This window comes from Corvus cornix, chromosome 7 (genome assembly GCF_000738735.6).
Source record: "Corvus cornix cornix isolate S_Up_H32 chromosome 7, ASM73873v5, whole genome shotgun sequence".
Classification (NCBI taxonomy): domain Eukaryota; kingdom Metazoa; phylum Chordata; class Aves; order Passeriformes; family Corvidae; genus Corvus; species Corvus cornix.
In genome coordinates, this window is record NC_046337.1 from 5799836 (window position 1) to 5812536 (window position 12701).

Genomic DNA, 12701 nt, shown 5'->3' on the forward strand with positions numbered 1-12701 from the left:
ATCTTTCCTTGGGCTGTGTGACAGCCTGGGTAATTAACTCTCAACAGAAACAAAGAAAGTGCCTTGTTTCAAAGTAGGATTAGTCAGAAGGGTTATCAACTTATCAGAGAAGGCAAAATGGGCTAAGTCTTTAGGCAGCTCAAGATCTACGTCTATAATAAAAAGAAATATTAAAAAAACAAAAAAAGAAATAGAACACAGAAAAAAAAATAGAAGATGAAGGAAAAGTTATAATAAACAATCTTTCCTAGATATAGAAATAATCTGTCTAATATACAAAGAAGTTTTTTTACAATGAAGGTGGGGAGGCCCTGGCACAGGTTGCCCAGAGAAGCTGTGGCTGCCCAATCCCTGGAAGTGTCCAAGGTCAGGTTGGATGGGGCTTGGAGCAGCCTGGCCCAGCTCATTGCAGGGCGTTCACATGACAACCTTTAAAAGGTCCCTTCCAACACAAACTGTTCCATGAAGACTGAAGCAGCTGTTGTATCCCATCCCCAGGAAGTGCTGTGAGTTATCCCTCAGTGAACCATCCCGGTGCTAAGAGGCCGCTCTTTTCTTTTTGAGTTTCCTCACCCGTATTTCTTAATTACATTAAATATAAACAAATACTGGCCAGCTACAAAGCACTACATTTCCATATAGTCCAGAGGAAGCTGATTCTCCACAGTGAACAATGCTACAAAATCAAAATGAGAACATAACTTTGCTTCCAGCTCTTCTCATAGGCTGCCATTTCTCTTCTACCAATCACTTAAAGTTAATCCTATGCTGAGATACTCATGGAGCAAAAATTTCATTCAAACAAAATTCTCCAAAAATGTTCCTGTGATGCACCCTCTGCTCAGACAGAGAACGACTTTATGGCTATCTTTTTATGATAAGCAGTAAATAACATTGTGCTCAGCTCATCCATTCCTGTGAGACCAGGATATTTTATTTTTCTGTAGGACCCAAGCAATGACTTGCTGTTGTCAGGGGACTAAAAAGACCCACAATAATCCTAGTTTTGGCATCCCTAGAAAACTTGTAGCTTTGGTGTGATGTACAATACTAAACAAACAAAAAACCCCAAGGGCAATATGCTATTAAAACAATCCATTAATAAAGAATTCTACATTCAGGCTACTATCAAGAGCAACATTCTTACTGTAACAGAATATTAATAAAGGAAATAACATTTTTGAGCTACTGTTGCTCAGCTTGGGGGACCAAGTCAAGGCTGAGTTTACACAGCTGGTTTTGCCAGTGTCATCGTTAAATTTCTCACATATCCATCACATCCCCCCTTTTTCTCCCCTCTGCAAAACCTGGTACCAAAGAATTGTTAAGTTTCCAAAACCTTCTACAGAAAAAGATGTTCTGTGCTCCCCAACCCTATTCAGCCTACTTTCCATGTGTTCTTAGATTATTTCTTGAAGCTTCCTTTAACCTCCTTTGTTTTTATTATTATTACTATTATTATTCTTCAAAATCTCAAACACTGTTAAAATAAAGCTCATTTAATTCAGACAAAGCAGATGAGAGCCTCTGTCCTACCTGAACCAACAGCAGGCTCCCAAACACCACAGAGCTGGAGCTGCACACACAGATGTCACAGGAGGTAGTGACAAGAACCGGGTTATTTAAGTGGGCACTTTGAAACATGCTACTGGGAATTGGCAGGAAAAATTGATCTGGATGAGCAAATAAGCCTTTTCTATGTATAAGTGCTATTGTTTTTCTACAGAGACACTGTCAACATAATGGGATGAACAGATGCATTTACCTAGGCTGCACAGCTCATTTTACTATGATTTATTCATTAAGAACAATGTGCTTGTTGCTCAACAAGGCACAAATGGAGTCCCTCTTCTAAAGTGTCTCTAACAAACAGAGCACCCACAGATCACACAGGAGGTCATGGGAAGGCTCAGACACACAACGTAGTATCCATGGCTCACCTCAATTCTCCTGTGCAGCCCAGAGGCAAAGCAACAGCAGGTGGGTAAAGTGAGGACCATGGTCTGCTGGGTGTCATGGAATCACAATGGCTTGACTGGGAAGGGACCTTAAAGATCATCTCATTCCAACCCCCTGCCATGGGCAGGGTCATCTTCTGCTATCCCAGGCTGCTCCAAGCCCCGTCCAGCCTGGCTCTGGACACTTCCAGAGATGGGGCAGTCACAGCTTCTCTGGGCAACCTGTGCCAGTATCAGAGAGGCACAAATACATGGTGCAAAAGCTATTATTGTCCCATTTTTGCTGTGCCACCCAGCAGAGCCAAGGCAAGAGGAGGCAGCTGGGTGATGGGCTGGGGGATGTCAGTGATGCCACATGGGGCTGTGCTGGGAGAAGCAGGACATCTCTAGGTTTACAAGCAAACATCAGACACGCTTCCACCTGATTGTTGCACTTCCAAAAGATAAATTTGCTGCGGGTGTGAGGTCTGCACACAGCGTTAAACAACAGTGCCAGCAGCATTCCAAGAGGCTGGCTTAAAAGTGATGCGAAAATAAACATTTCTCCAGCAGCTTTGGAAACAGATGCCCCTCTAATTGAATTGGCTTTAAACTCATTTGTATCCTCTCTAACATATTTCATGGTTTCAATTAAGAAACTTGCAGCAGTTCTACCCTTGTTAGTAAACCTTGAGGTGCTTCATAAAACTCAAGGTCATTACTGTGAGAGGGACAATTCTGTGCATCACCACAGCTGCCACCGGCAATAACACTGCTAATTTCCCTAGGAGTCTGTGGGACAGGAGAGATCACCCTGTAACAAACTAGGGAGCAGCAGAGTGGACAGTGACACAGGAGAAATGCTTCTAATTACACAGACCAAAGGTAGAGGGGGAAAAAATGGATTCATTTTGCAATTAATATTTACATTCACTTGGTTACTGACTGTGAAATATCACAAAATAGCATCAGTAAATCCAAGCAGTGCTAAAAATCTAATAGCTAAAGACTTTATAAGGGACACAGCATTTGGTGGGCCAAATTCTGCTCAGCTGAAGCTTTGGGATCTCCTGAAAGGCAAACCTCTTGCTTTACCTCAGGTTAACACTCAGCATGGAGCACAGACTGCAGCTCAGAGACTTAACTCCACCAGCTGACCATGTTCTACGGCTGAGGCTTTCCCAGTGCCAAGAGTAAGGCAGCCACTGGCCATGGGCCACGTGGCACAACCAAAGGCTCCAGAAGCTTGTCAGCTGCAAGAGAAGCACCTCATCCCAAAAAATCCCTGTTCAAAATCTAAATCCTGCCTCAAGGGAGAAAATTATTAACTGAAGGGAACTAAGCATAGTAAGTCTGGGAGACTTATGTTGCTAAAAACTTGAGTTGCAGCCAGAAAGGATTTAATCTTGCCACAGAACAAATGTTTAATCTTCTTTTTTTATAGTACACAAGGATTTGAGAGATTTTATGCATTATTAGTTTGCTGAGAAATTTAGGAGATAATCTAATGAATACATTCAGTAAATGCACAGCCACTAGCAAAAATAACTTCCACATCAAATATTTTGCAAGGCTCAAATAATGGACCCTTAGCGAATTTATTCCCACTCGCTCAACAAAAGATGCACCCGCTCACGTTATCTCGTAGCAGACTGATTAGAGATTCTAAATAGACCAGAGAGGACTTGTAAAAAAGGCTGGTAAGTTTAACTCAACATTATTGTTATTGAAATTCATCCAAAGGATGGTTTTATTGCTCAATTTCAGAGTCTCTTTAAATCCCGAGGAGGCAGTTGGGTTGATGCTGACTTTGCATTATGATTTCTAATTTCTTTTGATTTTGCATTACAGTTTTCTTCCTTAAAGAACTTGCAAGCATACGCTTGGTGTTAGATACAAGCCCTGGTGGTTGATATATTTAATCTTTTAACTCAATAAGGAAATCTCCATTAATTAGCACTTTCCTTGTAACAGATTGCAGAACAAGCTGAGAACTCTTCCGGAGAAGGAGCTTTGTCTGCTGCCTTCTGCGTACAAATAAACAGAGCAAATAAATAGGACTTCACAGTGTACATTCATCTCACAGGGAACATGTGATGCTGGAGGGCAGAAATCCACTGCACAAATCTGTCCAGGCTCCAAAACCAACTGTGGGAATGATGCTCCCTTTTCCCAGGTGAAGGACTGGGCCGGCTGCTTGGCAGCCCTGACATCTTAACAAAGTCCTTACTCAAATAAAAAACCATCCACTGGGATCAACAGCAGTTAGGGGAATAGCTCAGCTGTGTTCTTCTGTATACTTTGCTTATCACTCTGCCACTGGGAAAATCATCTGCTTTCTTTGAACAAAACTGAGTAGTTTTTTTTTTCTTAGCAGAGATGGAATCCTCTATAGATCAGAAAAGAAACTCAGCCCATTGTACTTTATTATGGATTGTTTACCATACATATTTTTCAGGCTACTCAATTCATAGTACAAAAGCATGTTTTTAAAACAAACCTGAGACTGTTTATTTTTTATTATCATTATATTTTTTCAAAAAAACAAGACTCTTTTTAAAGCCTAAACACAAACTGCCCACCAAATTCCCTTTCCTCCTACACCCGGCTTCTCTCAGAGGCCTGATGGCACAGCAGCTCTGAAAATAGATGTGCACTGCAGAGTGCTCTGAAGATCGATACAGACTTGGGCAATTTGGACCAGGCAGGAAGCATCTTCCAGAGCCAAGGGTCCATCACTGGGAGAAAGCTGCTGCCAAATGTCACTGAAAGTATCTACCCCCCTCAGTAAATCATTATGTGTCCTGAAGGTCAATGGTTTCAGGTTCTGCTGTAGCACACTAAGAAACTCAATTTCAGAGTTTGGGGCCCTCTGTGGAGAGCATCTTTCTGCCAGTTTCTGAAGCCATGACATTGGGCACTGTCACCACAATATGCCACCTCATTTCTGCTGCCAAGCTGTGACCCCAAGACACAGGCAAGCCTCATTTAGACAACTTGTCTTGGACAACAACGTGATGGTTTTCATTTGACAGAATGGGACTCGCTGATGCATCTCCCTGCATCCCGATAATTAGGATGTATTCTGCATTACAATATTGCTTTTATTTCAGACAAAATAAACCACCAGATGACTCTGCAGAACACAGGAACACTAATTAGATCAGTGTGCAATTAGTATTATCAAGAGGGCTCACAGCAACATGATTTTTTTTTTTTCTTTAAATGTGCATTCCTAGCTCTTTAATTTACAAACTCGAGGGGTTTTACCCAGTGTAAGGGCTTGTGTTCACGAGCAGGTCACACAGGCACTGGAAAGGCAGTGGAAGGTTGTGAGCCAGCAATGACCTCCACAGCCCTCTCCCCAACGTCACAGGAGGTGAATGACACAGTGACCCCTCCCTGCCACAGGAGGCGAGCAACACAGTGACCCCCCCAAATCAATACACTTAAATCAATACTCTGCCTCAATTCCTTCTCCCATTGACACTAAATGAGAAGCCCAACTGCACACTTTAATTATACAGGTGCTGTTTTAAGGATGCCACTAACCATTACCACCACCAGGAAGATCCCTGAGTGCTTTCCCAAAATCCAGGTAGCTGCTGCCAGGTCCCATCTGCTTGCATAAGGAGTTTCACTCCACCTATTTGAGGTCACCTTGCTGCAGAAGCATCTGACCTTAAATAAAGCTGTACTATAAAAAACATCTGACGAAAACACGATTTTAAGAAAGGGAACAGTCCTGGTTTTGCACAGCTCAGGCACAGGGCGAGCAGCGACTCATTTAGATGATGGAAAACCTTGAGAGGGAAACAGGACGTTTCTGTGACACAAGCAGGCCCCAGCACAGAGTATTGATGTACTGAATTTCTGATAGACTTTTGTTTCCATTTTGCAGTGTGACTTTGAGCTCTCTGGTTGTGTAGTTCAATCTCCTGTGCTGGAGGACTTCAGTGGATTCAGAAGCAGAAGGCAACATAATCCTGTTAAACAACATTATTTTTAGTGGTCACTCCCCCATGTTACCAAATACAAATGAGAGCCAAGATTTCACAGTGGGAATCTCTGTCTGTAGTGAGGGATATTAGAAGATTTGCAAACCAGGCTCTCAGTAATTTAATTTACACCATCCTCATTTGCAAACCTTGGAGGACAGAGATTAAAGTGTATTTCAGGCCCAGGAACAGACGAAGGTAGGATAAATTCTCAACTACTCGTCAGTATCACTGGGATAATCCTTAGAGTAGACCGAGCCGAAGTTTAAGTTTAATTAAGTTGCTTCTGAAAATCTTCAGAATACATCAGACATTAAACCCTTTAATGCTCACTGAACTCCACTACAACACCTACTATGTCTAGCTGCCACAGGGCTCCTCAACAGTGGTAAAGAATTGTCACTCTTCACTCAAAAATGATTTGTCATCCATTTATTTGCTTGAAAGTCCTGCTCATCAGAGCCATACGAAAGGCAAACAGATTAAAAAATGCTGCAAAAACCCCACGGAAGACATGACAGGAATCCTGTGAACTACCACCACATGTCACTTCCCAGTTCAGCCACACATCTCAGAGGGATCATGAAGCTCTCCATGAGCAGTAAAAGCACAGAGGTCTTAGGACTAGAATACTAATCCATGAACAGGATTAGGTTAAAAGGGTATTTCTTCATATTTCCAATATAGAATATTAAATGGAATGACACGTAGGGAGAGAAAAATGTTAATTCTAAGTCTGTCTTTGTATGGTAACATTTTATTAGAGCCTTGCCTCGTAACAGGCTGTATTTGTGACAAATGTGTTATTAAGGCCGAAGAGACGGGCCACATTTCAAGGAAATTCTCTTTCCATAGCCTGCTGCAGAAATCGGGGCAGGAGATCACCCAGTGCATTAACCTGCTATCACAGCTCTCCTAAAGCTCCCATAGACTATTTCTACACTGAGTCACAATTTCTACACTAAAAACATTCCTGAGACCCATAGAAGAACTTTAATCAATCTGTAAAAAACTAAAAAAAAACCCTAACTGAGCCTAATAATAGAAACAAAAGGGATGGACATGAGCAAGGGTGGGCAGAGGTGGTCCAGCAAGAGGTAGCTGACGGTGAATGTCAAACATGAGAAAGTCTGTTTGAGGTCAGCAAAAAGCCATTCCTTCATAAAATCTGGTACTGCCACCTCTTCAAAGGGGTCATTTTATGGAATGCAGCAAAAAGCATAAAAGAAATTTGGGCAAGAAGATAAGCAATAAAGATGTGTATTTAGAGCCAAGGAAGTAACAGCAGACATCACTCTGACTAAATGCAGCACTTACAGAGGATGCTGCTCCAAAAGCCAAGTCTCTAAATGTTTTTTCTTAAGAAGCATGCTTCCTTTCTGAAGGAAGATAAAGACCTAGAAGAATGTGCATTTCTGTGTACTAATGCCTCAGGGGAAGTCTTACCTTGCTTTAAATAAGCTTCTTTGATAGCTAGTTTGACCCATTCAGAAATAGCTTTTTTGATGGCTGTTTATCTTTGATTCTGTTGCCAGGAAAACACAGAGAACTCAATGTCTGAACAGTTGTCCTGTGATCCAATTTCATTTGATAAGTCTTTTAACATCCATAAAGGAAGAACCGTGGCCAAATTTTCTTATGGTGAACAGATTTTGGGGGAAAAAAAAACAAACAAAGGGAAAGATAGGGAATAAATCAACATTCTTTGAGCACTGTTATGGGAGCAATATGTAAAAATCCTGTGGTCAAACAAGAAATGGAGGGCAGGTCCTTCCCAGGCTCTGTGTCTGTGTTACAGCTCCCCTGGCAGCCACAGCTGTAATAAAAGTGTCACCACACACCCAAGGAGACATGTAGGAATGTCGGAGAGAGTCCAGAGGAGAACCCAGCCAGGATTTCAGAGCTAAATTTAGAAGCTATTTAGCTGTGAGAGAGCAGAAAACAGTCAAAGGTGGCAATGGCTTTGAAGAGTCCTGAAGTGGGGACTCGAGGGCAGGACAGTCAGTCCTGTGATCCAGCCTTAATTCCCACGCCAGGGGATGTGATAGGCAGAAAATAAGGTGAATTTTTAGCTGAAACTTCTTCCTCGAGCAGTCTTTGAAAAGCTTTCTAGTAGTAATACAGCCGTTATTAAAATCCAGCCATGTAATAAAAAGGCCACAGAGGGAGACTATGCTGGTTTTGGCTGGGCTAGAGTTAATTTTCCTCACAGCTTCTGCTATGGGGCTGTGTTTTGGATTTGTGCTGCAGTGTTGATAAAACAGGGATGTCTTTGTTATCTCTGGGAAGTGATTACAGAGAGCCTAGCTGGGTTCTGAAATTAACAGGTTGTACTGAAAAATGAAATTTCAATATAAAATGTCACTCAAACTAAGAATGAAATTAAACTTTGGAATATTTTCAAAAACACGGGGAAACGTCTGCTCAGAAAAGTTTCTGTTTCTGAAGATCTTCAAAATCAGGGATTTCTACAATTTCACTCTTCAAAATAAAATTTACTAGATGTGGAAAAATGTATGCCACAGTAATTACTACAATTGATACACTTCCAAAAATAAACAGGCATCTAATCAATGTTGCATTTTTAACCTTTTCTTTTTTAAATTTTTCCCCCAAAATTGCTACCTTGTAGGAGCAGCAAGTTTGCTTTCAGGCCAGGATAGACTCACATTCTTTTAATCTATTAGGCTCTGCTTATGGCGTTTTGAGCTATACAAATATAAATCTGCAGAATGCTTATTCAAATCTAGGGATTAAAAACTACCTGAAAACAGCTCATTTTCTCCTAAAATGGGGGATGTCAATCCCAGTATTTTCATTTTAGGATGGGTTTGACCACCAGCAACTGGAGCACATCCAAGGAGACACTGCAGTGTTGAAAGCAAGGAGGTATTTGAGCATTCCTGCTGTGCCCTTCATAAATTCAGAGATAATTAAAGCTTTTTAAGGTGAGTGCAGGTCGCAGCTAACCACTCTGTGATTTAAAACCAGGATCTATGTGTCTGTTGTGTCTTTTCCCTCCAGGTTCCTGTTGTTGTGAGCACAGCAGAACTTGAATAGGATAAGCACTCTTCATAAATTCCTGCTTTCCATAAATCGCCCGTCGGATCAAAAGCAGAACCTCCATGCAAGAGCACAGAAGTCTCCAGCCTTTGATTTGGAACAGATGAGGCACCCTATGTTCCTCTAAGATTAAAAAAAACCCTGTTGGCATCGCACACAAGAAAGAGAAGCACAGGGATGACGGGAAATCATTCAAAACAAAGGAGATGGAAATTCAAAAATAGCATGAGCAGCTCAGATGACAGATTGAGAAGCGGATGAACTGCAATTAAAAGGACAATTTCATGGCCAAAGAGGATGCTCCAGACACCAGTTGGAAGATGGAGACCCTCTGGACCAGCAGTGAGCTCAACACAATATAAGCAGTCTTCTGATAGGAAGTGGAATTAGGCAAACTACCAAATTTTGTAATGTAGTTAGAGATAGTTACCTCTATCCATGATTTCATAAGTGCATTTCCAAATTAAAGGAAGAAAAACAATGGTGAACCAAATCTGGGAGAAAATCACCACCTCAACTGGAAAATGCAGATCACTCACTTCTCAAGCTTATTAAATGGGTGATCAAGGAAAAAGGTGACACTACCAAAATAAAGCAGTTTATCATAAAAGCCAGCCATGAAAAAAAAATGGAAGTGTACTTTTTTCCTGGAGAAAATATTAGTTATAGAAAGGAATAAAATTCAGAAAAGCCTGTGATTTGTATTTTTAAGCTTCTCATATCTAATGATCATGAGCAAAAACATAATTAATAGCAGTGAGGGTGGGTAAATCAGTCAGTTGTGACCAGTGTGCTGACTTCAGCTGACCCAAAGTGTTGACACCAGTCTTTCTCAGCTCTGGTGGGTCAAGCCAGAGGTCCCTCCCCACAGCCCAGGTCTCAGATCCTGCCAGAAGAAGCTGCAGACCACAGGGAAGTTGACAGAGAATTTCCAAAATCTGTCTTCACTGTTTCTGGACCTTGGGATACTCTGCATGTGGTAACTACACCACTGGGGAGAAAATACTGATTTCCAGCAGATAATAGGCTCAGGACAGCTGGAGTCTAGACTGCTAGGAAACACAGATGAACAGACTGAATTGGGTTTTTAGTTAGGTTCCCCTCTCGCCCCCCAAGTTGCAAATGCAGAATCACTCAGAAAAGTCAGCGTAAGAGCAGGGCCTCAGACCCTGAACCCTTCTGAGCAGTTTATTTCCACACCAGACTCAAACTCACAGTACATTCACTTGACAACTTTGATGCACTCACATAACAGGTCACATTGACCAATGAAATAAACCCTACTCAAGTCTAAGTTCACAAGGAAAATGAAAATCACTGCAGCAAGAAGGCAAAAGCCCAGAATTTGCCCTCCAGAAAAACTACAAACTGACCTATTCTGTTCTACACCATTGTGTACTCAGGACATTATCAAATCTGGGACAAATTTACTCCTACTCTAGAGGCACAATTTACATCCTTACATCTCTCTTTCTACATTTTGTAGTTCTTCAAAAGGACCCACCAAAGAACTGAGGTCTAAGCCTTACAACTTCTCACTTCTGTTCTGGCTCAAGGGAAAGGAAGGAAAAGCACTGTCCTGCAGAAGGAAAAGAGTAGGCAACAAAGAGAAGTCCAAAGACCTGAAAGGAGTAAAAGAGGAATCTGCTTATCCCCACCTCATAAAGCAAGAACAATGCCCAGATATCACAGTGATTGGCATTCAATATACAAGACAATGGATTAATTAGCCATAATCATGGCCAGCTAGCAAATGTTAAAAGGTCACTTGATACTAACTGTGAGCCAGACAAACTGAGCTGCTTAAAAAAAACCACTATCATGAGTAATTTCTCAGGGCTTAGCAATTCTGCATGCTTCTGTAAATTGCTCTTCTCCATTATGGTTGAAAAGCATTCTGCTAATTATTAATTGGATAATGATTTGTTTCTATCACTAATTCAATAAGGTGTTCAGAAGTGCATTTTGAAAGTTCCCAGCTCCAGAGACCATAAATATCAGACTTGTCTTCATGTAACCTTGGAAGGCAGGCCCCAGGTGATGGAAGTGCAGCCTATGGAGCTTCTGCCCATTTTTAGTCCCTTATGCCCAAAGTCACTGACCACCCCTCTGCCTCTGACGTGGGCCCTGTGCCAGGGCAGTGTCACAATCATTTCTGCTCACATAAAAAGCTCAAGACAAGAAAGCCAACAATAACCCCCTAGAGCTACCACTCCCTACTACCTCCCTAAGAGAAGCCAGACCATTAAAAATGCCACATAAATATCACTGGCAGAAAACAGGCTGCAAGGTTATTTAGAAAAGCCCCACGCATAGACAGCCTCCCCTTTTTAATAGTGATAAAAAAACTGAGTTTCTCAAAAGAGCAAGTCATGCCACAGGCAAGCCTACCTTCCAAAACCCAGCAGCTCCCTTTTTGCAGAAGAAAAGGTAATGTGGGGGAAAGGTATACTACTCCTCCTTCATGGGCCACAGAGGCATAATCAATTGGTACAAAAGCACATTGTTGAAACACAAACCGTGGAAAGCTGCTTTATGAACCCATGCAGCCAGCTGGAACAGCCACCAACAGCTGCAAGAGGAACTTATTCCAGGAGGGAATCACTTCATTAGGGTGCAGGTTTTTTCCTTTTATTACATGCAGCTCAGGCTGCTGATCCCCATCATGAAGACCCCCCAAGAGAGCTGATTTCTCTGCTCCCTTACACCCTCAGGAACATTCGTAGTGCCCACTCTATTACTTAATCTCCTCCTGAGACATCGTTTCTCCCCCTCCCATCACACAGCTCATCAGCTCACATCCTGCTCTGTGGTGTCCCAAGCCTTTCGACTGTAAGTCAGAGAGCAGCAGTGGTTTGGGGGTAGGACAGGTACAGAACTGGTTCCTAAAATAAAGGCTTATGTCTGTGGTAAGTGATAGGACAAGGGGGAATGGCTTCAAATGCACAGAGGGCAGGGTTAGATTAGATATCAGGAAGAAATTCTTGACTGAGAGTGGTGAAGCACTAGCACAGGTTGCACAGAGAAGCTGCCCCATCCCTGGAAGTGTTCAAGGCCAGGTTGGACGGGGCTTGGAGCAACCTGGGATAGTGGAAGGGGGCTGAAATGAGATGATATTTAAGGTCACTTCCAACCCAAACCATTCTATGACTGCAATGAACTGCATATCATGGAAACTAGGAGAAAATATCCAAACGGAATGGAATTTCCCGCTTGCTCTGCATTTAATTCTGCCCTCTTTCTGTTTGATACAGGCTACTAGATTATACATGAAATACAGGTGACAGCACCCCAGCAAGCAGTGACATGAAAATATACTCCATGAGTTTGAGCTTAACACTGGCAGATAATTGCAAGGAGGAGGCCACTGGCTCTTGAAGCCGTGTGTGCATGGCATGAGGGACAGGAGGTGACAGCACTGGGATTTTGTAATTAAATATAATTATCTCTAGAAAATTCCGAATTCCTTCATTGATAACAACAATGCAAACTTCCAAACTTAGTAAAAGGGAATAAAAACTTCTGGACAAGTGAAAGCAGAAGTAGGAGATATCTTCAAACAAAATGCTGATTGAAATAAATATACCTCCTCCAAAGCTTATACTTTCATGGGATTTTCAGGGAAATAAAAGAAATGCCTCTGGTATTCTGGCAGCGTAGCCAACTTTAGCCCTCTTGTGCTTCATTTCCATTGCAGAAATGC

The 12701-nt window shown here is 42.0% G+C and overlaps 1 protein-coding gene across 7 annotated transcripts in view; it reads right to left on the reverse strand.

The window, feature by feature from the left end:
- THSD7B (thrombospondin type 1 domain containing 7B) overlaps positions 1-12701 on the reverse strand; it is a 299357-nt gene that overhangs the window by 79209 nt on the left and 207447 nt on the right. The window lies entirely within an intron of this gene.